Raw genomic sequence first — 15,038 nt, forward strand, 5'->3', positions numbered from 1 at the left:
CAGAAGGCAAAAGTCAGCATGGCAGCAGCTGAAGGTGACAATAGCAGCTTCTTTCTGTCCCTTTACATTCTATCTAGACCACCCACTCTAACAGCGGCACCCAGAACTATGCCAAACCAATCACTGGACTAATTTGGTAATCACACACCCTTAATCCTAGCATCCCACACTCTAGATCCAGTCACCTCTGAAAAGGCTCTATGACCCCATGAGGCTTTGGGGGACATCTAGACATAAGCCATAACAGTTTCTTTCACTTAATACAAGCTTTTTGAAATTCATCTGTATTGAAAAATATATCATTCCTTTTTTTGTGGAAGGATATTCAATTGTATGGACATACTACATTTTGTGTATCTAGTCATCAGTTGGTAGGCCTATGAATTCATTGTTTGTTTGTTTTTTTTGTCTTTTGTCTCCCTATGCAGTTCAGGCTGGCCTTGAGCTCACTTTGTAGCCCAGGCTGGTCTTGAACTCACAACAATCCTCCTGCCTCAGCCTCCTGAGTGCTGGGATTACAGGTGTGTGCTACCACGCCTGGCTTGGTCTATGAATTGAAAATTGTGTGCGTGTGTGTATGTGTGTGTGTATATATTGTCAGCTCTCTTGGAGCTTAGTAATAGCATTTCTGAGTTAAATAGTACCTCTATGTTTAACCTTTTGAGGAACTGCCAGACTGTTTTCTGAAGTGGCTGCATCATCTTTCCATATTTTTATTTTATGTAAAAATTTTGTGGTGTTGGGGATCAAAACCTGGGCCTCACACGTGCTAGGGAAATGCTCTACTTCTGAGCTACATTACCCTTTACAGGGCTGGGGATATAGCTTAGCGGCACGGCTCCTGCTAGGCAAGTGCAAGATCCTGAGTTTGATTCCTGGTATCAAAAAGAAAAAAAAAAACAAGAAAAAATTGCTGGGGATATAGCTCAGCAGTGCAGTGCCTGCCTGGCAAGCCCAAGATCCTGAGTTCAACTCCTGGTACTCTGTCCCCGCTGCAGAAAAGTATGTACATTACCCTCTACATTTTTATGGGCGTTTGTTATCAAGTGTGATTTTGATAATAACCATCTGTTTCAGTGGGTGTGAAGTAGTATCTCATTGTACTTTTGATTTGCGTTTCTCTAATGACTCATGATGTTCAGCCTCTTCTGATGTGTTAGTTGGTCATCTTTCCATTGGAGAAATACCTATTCAAATCCTTTGCTCATTTATAATTATTTGTTTTTACATTGTTGAGTTGTAATTATTCTTTGTATATTCTGGATATTAGACCATTACAGACATATAATTTGTAAGTTTTCTGTGAGTTATGTTTTTACTCTTGATAGTGTCTTTTTTTGTTGTTTTTTTTCCGGTACCGGGAATCGAACTCACAACCTTGCACTTGCTAGGCAGACGCTGTGCCGCTGAGCTAAATCCCGAGCCCTTTGATAGTGTCTATTAATGCACAGTTTTTAATTTTTATAAAGTTGACTTTATCTCTTATTTCTTTTGCTGCTTATGCTTTGAGTGCCCTAAGAAACTGTTGCCAAATCCAAGGTGATTTATGGTGATTATCTCCTGTGCTTTTTAGGGAACTTAAGGATTTAGTTCTTACATTTTGGACTTTTTTGGGGGGTATATGACTGTAAGGTAGGAATCCAACTTTCTTTTGCACATGGCTATTTAGTTGTCTCAGCATTATTTGTTGAGGAGACTATTCTTTTCCTGTTGAATAGTATTGGCGCTCTTGTTGACAACCAATTGTCTATAGATGTATAGGTTTATTTCTGGATTCTCAATTTTATTCCATCTATCATGCTGATCTTCATGCCAGAATAATATGTTTTTTAAAAAACATGGTTTTGACTACAATAGCTTTATAATTTGACTAGAAATCCAGAAGTGTCTCTTCTCCAATTTCCAATGATTTGTTTGGAAATTCAAGTGAATTTTAAGATTAACTGTTCCATTTGTGTAAAAAAAAAAAAGGTTTTTGAGATTTGACAAAAAATTGCATTGAATTTATAGGTTGTTTTGGATAGAACTGACATCTTAACAGTATTGAGTCTTCCAATCCATAAACTTAGACTGTATTTCCATTTCTTTCATCATTTTTTAACAATTTTCAGTGTATAAATCTTGCACCTCTGTTAAATTTATTTGGAAGTATTTTATTCATTTTGATGCTGTTGTGAATGGAATTGTTTTCTCTATTTCATTTTTGGATTGTTCATTGCTACAAGTTGTGCAAAATACAGTGGTACCTTGGTTCACGAACTCCATTTGTTCCATGATTCTGGGAAAGATGGCCATGTTTGTGTTTGTGCTGAAAAGTTGGCCGCAGCCGTGTTCACCACTTGATGAGGAGTTCGCAAACAAAAGCAAAATTTTGCCAAACACTTCTGTTTGCAAACCAAATTGTTCACAAACAAAATTATTTATGAACCGAGGTACCACTGTATACCTGATTTTGATATGTTGATAGTGTACCCTGAAACTTCACATTTATTAGCTTCAAGAGGGTTTTGAGGTAGGTTTTAAGGATTTTGTATACATAAAGTCATGTCTTCCGTAAGTAGAGATAATTTTACTATTTCTTCCTCAACTATTTAATTTTCTTCCTTCCTTCCTTCTTTCCTCTTTCCTCTTTCCCTCTTTTCCTCTCTTTCTTTCATTTTTTCTCCTGGATGTGCTGAGTAGAAATTCCAGTACAAGGTTGAATAGAAATGGCAAGACAGGGCATTTTTGTACAGTTCCTAATCTAAGGAGGAAAGTTTTCAGCTTTTTACCATTGAACATGATCTTAGCTCTGGGTTTTCTATACATTCCCCTTATCATATTTTAATATACTTTTAAAATTTTTATTTATTTACTTATTTTTTGTCTTTCTGAGACAGGGTCTTGATGCAGTTCAGGCTGGCCTTAAGCTCACTTTGTAGCCCAGGCTGGTCTCGAATTCATGAAGATCCTCCTGCCTCAGCCTCCTGAGTGCTGGGATTACAGGAGTGCGTCACCACGCCTGGCCATATTTTTAAAATGTTCTTTTACTCTTCATTTGTTGAGTGTTTTTATTATGAAAGGCATGAATTTTGTCAAGCTTTTTTTCCGCATCATTTGAAATGACCATGTGAGCTTTTTTCTTTGTTCTGTTAACATGTATTGCAGTAATTGACTTGCATATGTCAAACTACCCTCACATTCTTGGGAAAAATATTACTTGTGAAAGAGACAAGAAATGCCTGGCTGTCTCATTTTTCCCCTGCCAGCTGGGGAAGGGGCTGTGGCTTAGCCAGAGGGTGTCTACCCCTCCCCTTTGCTTCCCTTTGCTCACCTTGCATTCCAATGGACAGTTTGCTTCAGTGTCCTCCCTAGCTATCTAGCAGGATCCTCCCTGACTATCAAACTGCCATTTTCCACTCCAACATGACTGCAGCCAGTCAGGCAGCATGGAGCCCCTCTCCCATCTCACCACTGTAGAGGATACTGTTGCATTTTTATTTTTATTTTATTTATTTGTGTATTTTTGTTTTTTGAGACAGGGTCTTGCTAAGCAGTTCAGGCTGGCCTTGAACTCACAATGTAGCCCAGACTGGCCTTGAACTCATGGTGATCCTCCTGCCTCAGCCTCCCAAGTGCTGGGATTAGAAGTGTGTACCACCATGCCAGGCTACTATTGCATTTTTGAAGAACAGAGAGGGCACACTGGAATGGCTAAGAACAGAAAGGAAGAGATCTGGGCACCTTACTTAGATACTCAACATTTACAGCAAGTCTTCCAGCAGATTCCCTGGTTTCATCCCTCCCCTTCTCTGACGTAGTCTATTTAAGCAGCAATTCCCAGCCACTTCTTGGGTTTCAGTCTGGGAGGTCTCACTCCTGTGTACCGTAGTGCAAGCTCTGTTAAGATAAATACCTACTAAAAAAATACAGACTCACTTTAGTGTTCCTGTAAACCTGCTCATGACTTATTTCTCAAGTAGTGTAGGCTCCAAAAGTTCTGTAAATCTATTTGGGATTTTCATGCTCAGTGGTGTGGACAGAGCAGTCATTTCCAAAGAAAGACAAAAATAACAGAGCTGTTAACACCAGAGAGCTCCAGAGAGTATCAGTCAACAAAGACCAGCAGCAGAGACTAGCACCCAGTAGAGTTGACCTACGGTATCCAGCACAAACTGGCACCTGGAAGGCAGTGGGCGGCAGCGGTAGAGATGAGCACTTGGTAGAGTAAACCTACAATGTCCAGACAAGCTGACATCAGACAGTGACAGCCAGCAGTGGCAGTGACCAGCAGCTGGGCCAGCATCCAGCATTACCGGTGTCATATGGTGACATCCTGACTGCTGAGCACAGCTGTACTTTGTTAATTCACAATTTCCATCTGAATCAAGCAAAAGAACCCTAGACTAACTGGGAAAATTTTCATGGTAAATCTTTTCCCATCTTTTTATTGTCAGTGTATTTGTATTCTTAATTTAAATAATGTCTCTTATAGACAGCATATAATTATACTGTTATACTGTGGGAGTTTTGTTTTTGAAAGAGAGTGTTGCTGCCCTAAATTCACTATGTAGCCTAGACTGGCCTTGAAATCATGGCAATCCCACTGCTTCAGTCTCCTGAGTGCTGGGATTATAAGAACATGCCAATGAGCCCAGGTGCTATACTGTTTTTTAAATTCTTATGTGATAATCTCTGCCTCTTGATTGTTTAATCCATTTACATTTAGTATTATTGATACAATCAAATTTACATTTGTCCTGTTACTTTTTGCTTTTTATATGTCTTAAGTCTTTTTTCTCTGTTCCTCCTTTACTGTTTTCTTTTACATTAAGTGACTATTTTCTGATGTAACATTTTGATGTTTTAAAATAATTTTTACCTTATAATTTTTATTTATTTGATTAGTTGTTGCTCTAGGGTTTACCGTATACAGAATAATTTACCAGAATGTCTCATATTTATGCTAATTTAATTCCAGTGGTATATATATACATATATATGTATACATATACATTACTCCTATATACAGTTAACCCTCATCTTTCATGGATTCCATATTGGCAAATTGCTCTACTTGTTAAAATTTATTTGTAACCTTGAAGTCAGTACATTTCTGGTTCTCTTCATTTGTTCTTGTGAATCTGGAGGCCTTGCCTCATGTCCATCTACCTCCTCTGTGTCTAATGGGTAAATATATTACAAGTCTATGTGTTACATATATAATGTTATTATTTTATACCATGTTATTATTTTATACCATGTTATTATTTTATCATGTTATTATTTTATACCAATATATATCACATATGTACTGTATTGGCCAGTTTTCATGTTGTTGGGACAAAATACCTGACATCTGCAATTTAAGGGAAAAGATGTTTAATTTGGCTCATAGATTCAGAGGTTTCAGTCCATGGTTGTTTGGCTCCAAGGCAGGAACATGGTGGAAGGTCATGGCAGAGCAAAGCCCTTCCCAGCAGCTGGGAAGCAGAGCACAAGGAAAGAGAACCCATAGGAGATAAACCCTACAAATGCACATGCCCAGTGACTCACCTCCAGTTGGGCCCCACTTCCTAAGAACATATTAGTGGATTAATCCACTGGTGATACAGTGCTCCTATGATCCAGTCACTTTTCCAGGGGTCCCTTCATCTAGTCAAGTTGACAATTAAGAGTAACTGGCCCATAGACATATATATTGTTTTATCAATTGCTTTCTAAATCAGTTGAGAAAGAAGAAGAAATGAGTATTTGTACTACCTCTATAATTACATAATTACATTTACCAGTTAGTTATAAATTGAATATTGTTCTTTAAAATGATGGGGCTTGTAACCCTCAGAATCTCAGAATGTGACCGTATTTGGGATAGGGTCATTGCAGATATAATTTGGGTGTACTGGATGGAGTATGGTGCGCCCATAATACAATATGACTAGGTATCACTATGAGAAGAGGGCAGTCTGGACACAGACAGAAAATACCCAGTTAAGGTGGAAATGGAGATTAAAGCCATGCTGCCACAAATCAAGGAATGTGTGGAAGAAGCAAGGAAAAGTTTCGCCTGAGAGCCTTCAGCATGAGCACGGCCCTTCCAACACCTTGATTTTAGACTTCTAGCCTTCAAAACTATCAGAGAATAAATTTCAGTTGTTTTAAGGCACCTGGTTTATGATTGTTTGTTATAGAAACCTTAGGAAACAATATGCCAGTTGCTTTTTAAAATTTCAGTTGTAATACTTTTCAACTCCAGAATTTCTATTTGCTTATTTTTACTTCTATTTCTTTATTGATCTATATTTGATGTGACGTTGTCATAATATCTTTTATTTTTTACTTTTTTGTGGTACTAGGGATTGAACCCAGGGCTTTCTCGCTGAGAAACACCCTCAGGCCTGTTTTATTTTTTATTTTGAGCCAGGACCTCACTAAGTTGCTGCATTCGAACTTGTGATCCTCCTGCCTCAGCTTTCCAGAGTGTTGGGATTATATACATGAGCCATCTTCCATACCTTATTTTTTTTACTTCTTTATTCATAATTTCACTTAGTTCTTTGAATTTATTTATCATGACTACTTTGAAGATTTTGCCTATTAAACCTAATATCTGTTGTCACAAGTAGTGCCTCTTGTCTGGTTTCTTTCTGGGTGGGGTATTCTTTCCTGATTATTCACAGGTCTCATATTTTTCTGTTGGAAACTGGACATTTTAGATAATACAGAACTCTGAGTACTGATCTCTCTACTCCCAGCCTAAGGCGGATTAATGTTATTTACTTGTCTAGTCACTCACTGCATAATTTTAATGAAGTCTATTCCCCCACATGCCAGCATTTTGAAGCTTGTGGTGTCGTTCCTTAGAAGGTAGAGCCCTGGCTTGCCCACACACATCCTGAGTGTTGGCAGGGCTCTCTTGGACTGTCTCTCCCTGACCACACCCAGTGGTTAAACCCCACTAATTGCTGTATGATTTCTGCATTGTTTTTAAAAAATCCCCTACGGCATAAATTGCTGTACGAGCCAATCCAATAAAATCTTCTCTCCTTTCAAGTGATAGCTTACTAGTTTTTTAAAATTAACTTGAATAAACTCACTAGTTTTGGGGATTGGTTCTGATCCCAGGAGAGTTCATTTCAGTTGTCTTGTTCTCTGTTTTTCCCCAGAAAACTAGCCAGCCTACAGTTTAGCCTACACCCCTGAGCAGTCTATCATTCTCCTACCCACTGCTATAGACCATAATCTCCAGTTTTTTGTAGTTTCAGGGATTGAACCCAGAGCATTTTCACTGAGCTACGTCCCCAGCCCTTTGAAAAAAATTTTGTTTTGAAACAGGGTCTCATTAAGTCACTAAGCTACCCCGGCTGGATTCACACTTGTGATCTTCCTGCCTCAGCCTCCCAGAGTACTGAGATTACAAGCATGTGCCACCATCTCCACTGTTTTAGAGACCACGCTGAATTTGGATTTCTCCACAGTTAGAAATGAGGTCAGTTCCTTTGGGGAGACATTCAGAGCTCTCTGTTCTATGGCCTGTTCTTCCTGGGGGAAATATTTCTGAGCCACAACCCTGTGCTAGGGTCAAGGTCAATAGCAAGCTTTTGAATAGCCCTACTTTAGGATCTGGGCGCTCAGTGTGTGGAAAGGCAGCAGCTCCATGTCTCCTTGGCTTGCTCCTCTCCCAGTGTGGTACCTCCGCTCCAAAAGCCAGGTCAGGCTGGTACCATATGATGGATCCGACAGATAGATTCAAGCCTCTTCTGTACAGTGAGCAAAGAATTTCAAGTGTATAGCCAATGGTAAGAAACAGCAGCTACATTTACTGAAGGTGTGCTCGGGGCAGGTTCGTGCCAATAGAAATAAAAAGATGACACGAACTGAAAAGGGTGTCAGGACAACAGGGAAATAAAAAGCAGCACAGATAGATCCGGCCTTCAGATTTTAAGAGACGTGCACCCCACCCTTGGTGCCTCTCACTGAATCTCAGGATAAGATTGACAGAAGTGATTGACAGGGTGCTGAGTCACCTCAGTGGCTTCCAACATGTTGTTCCAGAGTTGTCTGATTCAGTTACAACCATGACATGCAGTCCATATGTACGAACCTTTAACGAGGTTTGAGTGGGAAAGGTTACTGAAGGTCAGACCAAGAGATCTAACAAGCACGTGCTCTGGCCTGGGGCTTCAGGGATTTCCTGGGTCTTTGTTATTTTTATTTCTGCTTTAAGAATAGTGGAAGGAGGATTGGCCCTGTGGTGTTGCCCAAACTCAGCTGAGTGGAGGGAAGTGGTCTCCCGGGCCTAACTGTGCTACCTATACTAAGGGCAGCCCTCGTATGTTCAGTGGTGCCGGACCTTAGTTAGAGACTTCATCCCGTAAGTAGGTGCTGAGTAGGAAAAGGGAGCCCTCACCTCCCTACCTCATTTGCCTGGACGTGTGTTTGAACAACAGGTAGCTGAGCTCAGGGCAGGAAATGTTCCTCCTGGAAAGACAGACCTCCAACTGGGAGCTGAAGGAGAGGGATCACTATGCTCCTGTCTGTACCGTTATGGAGTGGCGTTTCTGTCTTCTTGCACTAAGAGGCAGGAAGGAGTGACTGGGCCTTGTTTCAAGCAGCCCGGTCTCATTTGTTCAGTTGAAATTTAGTAGATTTTCTTTGAGTAAGTGCTTCTTCATTTGCAGCGTGCCCTTAGAACCATTCCTAGGGACTTACACATATTTTAAAGTAGACTTTATTTTAGAAAACACTTTTAGGCTTCTAGAGAAAATCGTGCAAAAGATACAGAGTTCCCATATACCTCCTTCCTATGTGCAACACACTCTCCTCTGTCAAATATACCACAGAAGTATATTTGATACAGTTGATAAACCTGTGTCATTGTAAGGCTCCGGTCAGACCTGAGTCTTCCAGCCCTCAACCTACTTGCCGGCAGAGGCGCTACCCTCAGCAGGGAACTCAGCTCAGCAGGCACAGGATGTGGTAAAGAAGATAAGATATGACGAGGAATCTTGCAGGTCCTGGGAATCTGGGGACACCTGGAGCCACCTGAAAATTTACACTGGACCTTCAAGGACTTTGCCCACTGAGGTGCAAGACAGCCAGAGAACTTTGACCACAGATGTTTATTGAATCTTCCCACCTAAGGTTCCCCTTCCTTCTTCCCATCCCTGTAAAAGGGACACACTTCTCTTTGTTCCCCACAGAAGGTCTTTTTGCTTCCTGTCTGCCTGCACCCAGCACAATAAATTCCACACCGTGTTGCCTTTACACAAGCCTGGTGGTCTTGGCTGGTCTCTCCCCCACCCCCCACCCTGTGTTTTACAATCATTATCACTAAAATCCGTAGTTTGTATTAGGGTTCACTCTTGGTGTTGTATGGATTTTGACTAATGTATAATGACATGTCCTATTATTGTAGTATACAACGTAGTTTCATTGCTCTACAAATCCTCTGCATGTTACTTACTCCTTTATCTTTCCATACCAACACCTGGTAACTACTGATCTTTTTACTGTCTGCACAGTTTTTCTTTTCCCAGACTGTGATAGGATTGAATTTGTACAGTCTGTAGCCTTTTCTGATTGGCTTCTTTCACTTCTTCGTATGTATTTAAGATCCTGCATTTTCATGGCTTTGTTGCTCATCTCTTTTAGTACCAGATAATCTTCCATTGTCAGGATGCACCAGTCTGCCCATTTACCTACTACCGAATATTACAAACATTTATGCGGTAGATTTGCTTGGTTGTGCCCAGGTTTTAACAGTTATTAATAAAGCTACAATAAACATCCATGTGAAATTTTTGTGTGGACATAACTTTTCAATTCATTTGGGTAAATACTGTACCAAGGAGCGTGACTGCTGGATCATATGGTAAGAATGTGAGTAGTTTTGTCAGGAACTGCCAAACGGTCTTCACAGTGGTTCTATCGCTTCGGGTCCCCACCGGCAACAAATGAGGGAGCTTGTGACGCTGTGCGTCATTAGCACCTGGTGTTGTCAGGTTCTGGATTTTGGCCATTTTAGGTGTGGACAGTAGTTTCTCTTTATTGTTTCAACTTGCCATTTCCTAATGACAAATGACGTTGAACATCTTTTCATATGCTTATTTGCTGTCTGTATATCTTTGGTGAAATGCCTGGGTCTTTTACCCATTTTTGGGAGGCTAATGCCTTACCCGTTAATCTACTGGAGCTGATTTTTCACCCATTTTTGAATCGGGTTCTTAATTTTCTTAATTGTCTAATTTTAAGACTTATTTGTGTAGTTTAGATTAATAGCCTTTATTAGATATGTCTTTTGCAAATGCAAATATTTTCTCCCAGTCTGTGGATTGCCTTGGCATTCCTGCCCCCTCTCCTTTCCCTTCCCCTCCTCCTTCCCCTACCCTCTCCTCTATCTCTGTCTCTCTCTCTCTCTCATGCTCGCTCTCTTTCTCTCTTTCTCTCCAGCTTTTTGTTTTTGAAACAGGGTCTCTCCATGTAGTCTAGGCTGACCTCAAACTCATGATCCTTCTGCCTCAGCCTCCAGAGTGGCAGAATTATAGGTAAGCACCCCAAACCTGGCCTCGTGACAGTTTCCTTTGTGGAGCAGAATTTTTACTCTTAATGAGTCCCGTTTATCAGTTATTTCTTTCACAGTTTGTACCTTCAGATTTGTGTCTTTTAAAGTCATTGCAATGTAGGTTCATCAGCTGTAACAAATGTACCACTCTGGTGCAGGACGTTGATAGTGGGGGAGGCTACAAAGGTTCGGGGACAAGGTATATATTGGAACTCTGTATTTTCCACTCAGTTTTGCTGTTAACCTCATATGTCTCTGAAAAATAATGTTTATTCGTTTAGGAAAAGCTGTGAAGGCCTAGATTAAGGTATCAAAATTATAAATAAGCTAGGCAAGGACAGTGGCACATGCCTGTAATCCCAGCATTCTAGAAGGCTGAGGCTATATATCATTGCTGTATACAAGGTCATCTAGATTTTGAGTTACATTCTACGAGTTTCGTAGTTTTGGATTTTGCATTTTAGATCTGTGAACCGCTTGGAGTTTATTTTTGTGAAGGGTGCATTTTCTGTTCAGACTTTTTTGCATGTAGATGTCCATTTGTTCCAGCATCAGCTTGTGTGGGGCTTGATTCTGTACAGCCATTGCACTTTTGTGCCCCAAACCAACAGCTTCATGCTATGGCTGCAGGGCTCCGGGGCTGGAGGGGTAGATCCCAAGCCATCTGTCCCAAGGGACACTTCTTTATGTGCCTTTGCATGGGAAGTTCAGGACTAATGACCAAGGGCACACTGAAGACCGGCACTTTGACCACCACCGTGGTGACCTGGTCTCTGTTTCTGACCCTGAACTCTGGTTTACTCCTGTCATCATTCCTGGACACATTTTTATCAAGATACCTCGCTCTGCAGTTCTTCTGTTGTGAGCACAAACTCTCTGCTCCTGCAGCCTCCCCGTACATCTGCAGTGGGGCCTCTTCACTTCTGCTGGAACACTGGGATTTCAGACACTGCCTCCTCCTTCCCTGCCTCTCACTGTCTCTCTCTCCCTGTCCCCTTCTTTCCATCAATAAATGCCTTCAATTGCTTCTCTGAAAAGCCTAGACCCCATGATACCCTCCCCGCAACCCCGATCTATGGCCCTCTTGTCATACCAATTGTCATCTCAAGGCCTCCTCCTTGTCCCCTCCCTCTGCTGCTTTCCCTCCTCTATCTCTTAGCCCCGTGCATTCTTTCTGTATGGAGCCAGCACTTCTGTCCTCTGTCAAATGCACTCCTCCCCTGTTCCCATGCCTCCTAGGATCCGGGTTTGAAGCCTCATAAAATATAAAGCTCTGGGGCATGTCAGGTGAGGTAAAGGAGAGAAGCAGGCCCCAGAGGGAATTGGGACATATCCTTGTGTCCTGGAAGGAAGCTACCACTGGCCCTCATGTACTGTGTCCTGTGGGAAGCTGGAGCAGTGCTGCTGGAACCTTTGGTTCATCAAGACAGAAATCCAGATATTGATGTAAACCATCCCACTTGTAAATGCTGACAACTACTCTATTCCCCCCACTCCCGCCCCACAAGAACCTGGGGGCAGTGGCAGCGTCTCACATCTCCAGCCTAGATTTGTCTTCCTTACCTCTTGCACTAATTCAGTTAGGTGCCCAGTTCTGGGAAGTTGCCTGCTCAGGGTTTGCATCCCTGCCCATTTTGCTGGCCGACTAGGATCACTGCCTCTAAGCCTCATTATCTGGAGTCTACATCCCTGCTTAACACAGTTGCCTCAGCATATCAAATCCTTGTGGTTAAGGGAGTAGGCTCTGGGATCTAGTTGTAAGATTTAGCTCCAGGCCAGCCATTTATGAGCTGTGGGATCTTCGATAAGCAAGTTCATCTTTCAGAGTCTCTGTTCAATCTGAAAAATAAGAAAAACTGTTGTACCTCCTCACAGGCCTGTTGTGTGGATTTGGTGGACTTCTTTTTTTAGAGTAGGAAAATTTATTGGGGAATAAGAGTAGCTCCTAAGAGGCAGGAAGTGTCCCTAGTGGGTTGCCAATAAGCCCACTTCTCAGAGAAAGTTTTATAGAGCAAAATCATGAGGTGGGTACAGCATAGGTCAAAACCAGAATCAACCAATAAGATTACAAATATAGCCTCTTGGCTAATATTGATCAAATAGTAGCAGGGCCGTATGGAGGCCATCATTAACCTTGGTCGATAATCTGTAGTCATAGTCTTATCTTTAGTCTTAGTCTTAGTGGGTGCAAGAGGATGGCCCATCCCTATTGAGATAATGGCTTATTTATACAGGAAATCTCAAAAAGGTGGTATCAATAATTTCAAAAATCTCCTTTTTATCCCTAGAGAAATATGTAAATCTGGCCATTGTGATTTTAATCTTCGTCAGATATGCTTCCAGCCACAGTTTGGATGTGTTTTCACCTTCTGCACTGACCCCCTTGAGGGCCTAGCCCTGTCTGACTGCCTATAATACAGTATTTTTACCTAATTTAGTTGTCCATAATATTCCCTCCTCTGAAGAGATACGCATAACTGAGGTTAGGGGAAAAGGGGCTTAGTTTCCATCTAGCTGCTTCAAGCTTAGAAGGGTTGGTGTAGAGGAGACTGCAATCAGGGGCCTTCTCCAGAGAGCTAATCTAATGGGCCTTGAGTAGAAGTCATGCTGCAGTTTAGCAGTTATGAACTCCCTTCACAAGGTCAATCTAATGGAACCTGGTCAAAGAAGTCTGGCACATTTATCATTGGTTCCATCTGCATGATCACTTGGAGTTTGGCAGCCTCTAGGCAAGAATAAGCAAATTGCCCAACAAATTAGAGCATATATAATCAAAGCATGAGTGCTAGAACAGAAAGGTGGGTTGGGGAAAGAGCCACATCCAGACACTGCTCTTAAGGGACTGGAATAGCAATTATACTGAGTTGGTTCTTAGACTCTTCTACTGATGAAGGTTATGTCTAAGTCTGATATTTCTGTCATAGGTCTCTTTAGTTTTAGCTGTAAGAAGATAGAGAGTTTGGTGGTTTTGAAGGACAATGTTAGCTAAAGAATTTAAAGACTCTTGTTGAGCTTTTATAGCTTCCACCATAGTTTTTTTAGCCTCACTGAACCATAACAGTAGTCAGCTGCAAGTGTAGCTGGAAACTGCCAGAAGGGGTCAGCGAACTATCTTGTGTGTGTGTATGTGTGTGTGTATATACATATATATATATTTTTTTCCTTTTCCCTTCCTTCCTTTCCCTTTTCCCCCATCACAGTTTCTCTTCTTTTTAAAGAGAAGAAAAAATAAAATAAAACAGTTTTAAATCAGGCTAATAGAAGAGTAACAGTAATTAATATATTGCTCATTGTTATCTTCATAGTAGTTACTCAGAGTACAAGATATAGGCATGAAATGATGTCCAGACAATATTAGCACAAATTTTTCTTTTCAATGAACTAAGAGAAACTAGCTGTATAACTGTTTTAACTATCTTGTGTATATATATATATATATATATTTATTTTTTTTCCCTCTTTCTTTCCCTTCCCTTCCCCTTTCCCCCATTAGTTTCTCTTTTTTAAAAAAAGTTACTTCTCAATTCACAACATCTATTGTACATTTTGGATCTTACTTACTTGTTCAGCTTCTAACTCTAGTGGGACAATGCAGTGCTTGCAGATACGGGCCTGATATATTTCACTCATGAGTATGGTCTCAAGTTGCATCCATTTACTTATAAAAGTCTCAAGTTTATCTTTCTTTATCGCTGAGTAGTACTCCATTATATAAAAAAACACATCTTTTTTAATCCATTCCTCAGCTGATGGTCATTTGGGTTGTTTCCAAGATTTAGCTATTATAAATCATGCTGCTATAAACATGGGTGCACATATATTGCTCTGATATGATGTTTATAATTCTTCTGGCAAGATACCTAGGAGAATAGCTGGGTTGAATGGGACCTCTAATCCTAGTTTTTTAAGGAATCTCCATACTGATTTCCACAGTGGTTGCACCAGTCTACACTCCCACCAACAGTGGAGAAGGGTTCTTTTTTCCTTACAGCCCCACCAGCATTTGTTTTCAGTTGATTTCTTGATGGTAGCCATTCTTTCTGGAGATGGGATCTCAGTATTGTCTTAATTTGCATCTCTAGAATAGCCAGTGATGTGAAATACTGTTTTATATATGTACTTGCCATTTGCATTTCTTCATCTGAGAAGTGTATATTCACCTCAGATGCCCATTTGTGGATTGGATCTTTGAATCTGGGGCCCTGATTTTTTTTAATTCTTTATATGTTCTAGACGTAAGTCCTTTGTCTGAGGGACAACTGGCTATAATTTTTTCCCATTCCATGAGTTGTCTTTTCACTCAGTTGGTGATTTCTTTTGTTGTGCAAAAGCTTTTAGTAAGGTGAGATCCCATTTACTGATTCTTTGCAGTATTTCCTGTGTAGTCTGGGTTTTGTTCATAAAGTCTCCGCCTATACCTGTGTCTCCAAGATTACTACTTATTTTCTCTTCCAGTAGATTTAGTGTTTCTGTTTTAATGTTTAGATTTTTGATC

General features: G+C 40.8%; 1 protein-coding gene across 1 annotated transcript in view; it reads left to right on the forward strand.

The window, feature by feature from the left end:
• Nhsl2 (NHS-like 2) overlaps positions 1–15,038 on the forward strand; it is a 314,584-nt gene that overhangs the window by 102,833 nt on the left and 196,713 nt on the right. The gene's annotated exons all lie outside the window — the stretch shown is intronic.

This window comes from Chinchilla lanigera, unplaced genomic scaffold (assembly GCF_000276665.1).
Source record: "Chinchilla lanigera isolate Chin_1 unplaced genomic scaffold, ChiLan1.0 scaffold00074, whole genome shotgun sequence".
Lineage (NCBI taxonomy): Eukaryota > Metazoa > Chordata > Mammalia > Rodentia > Chinchillidae > Chinchilla > Chinchilla lanigera.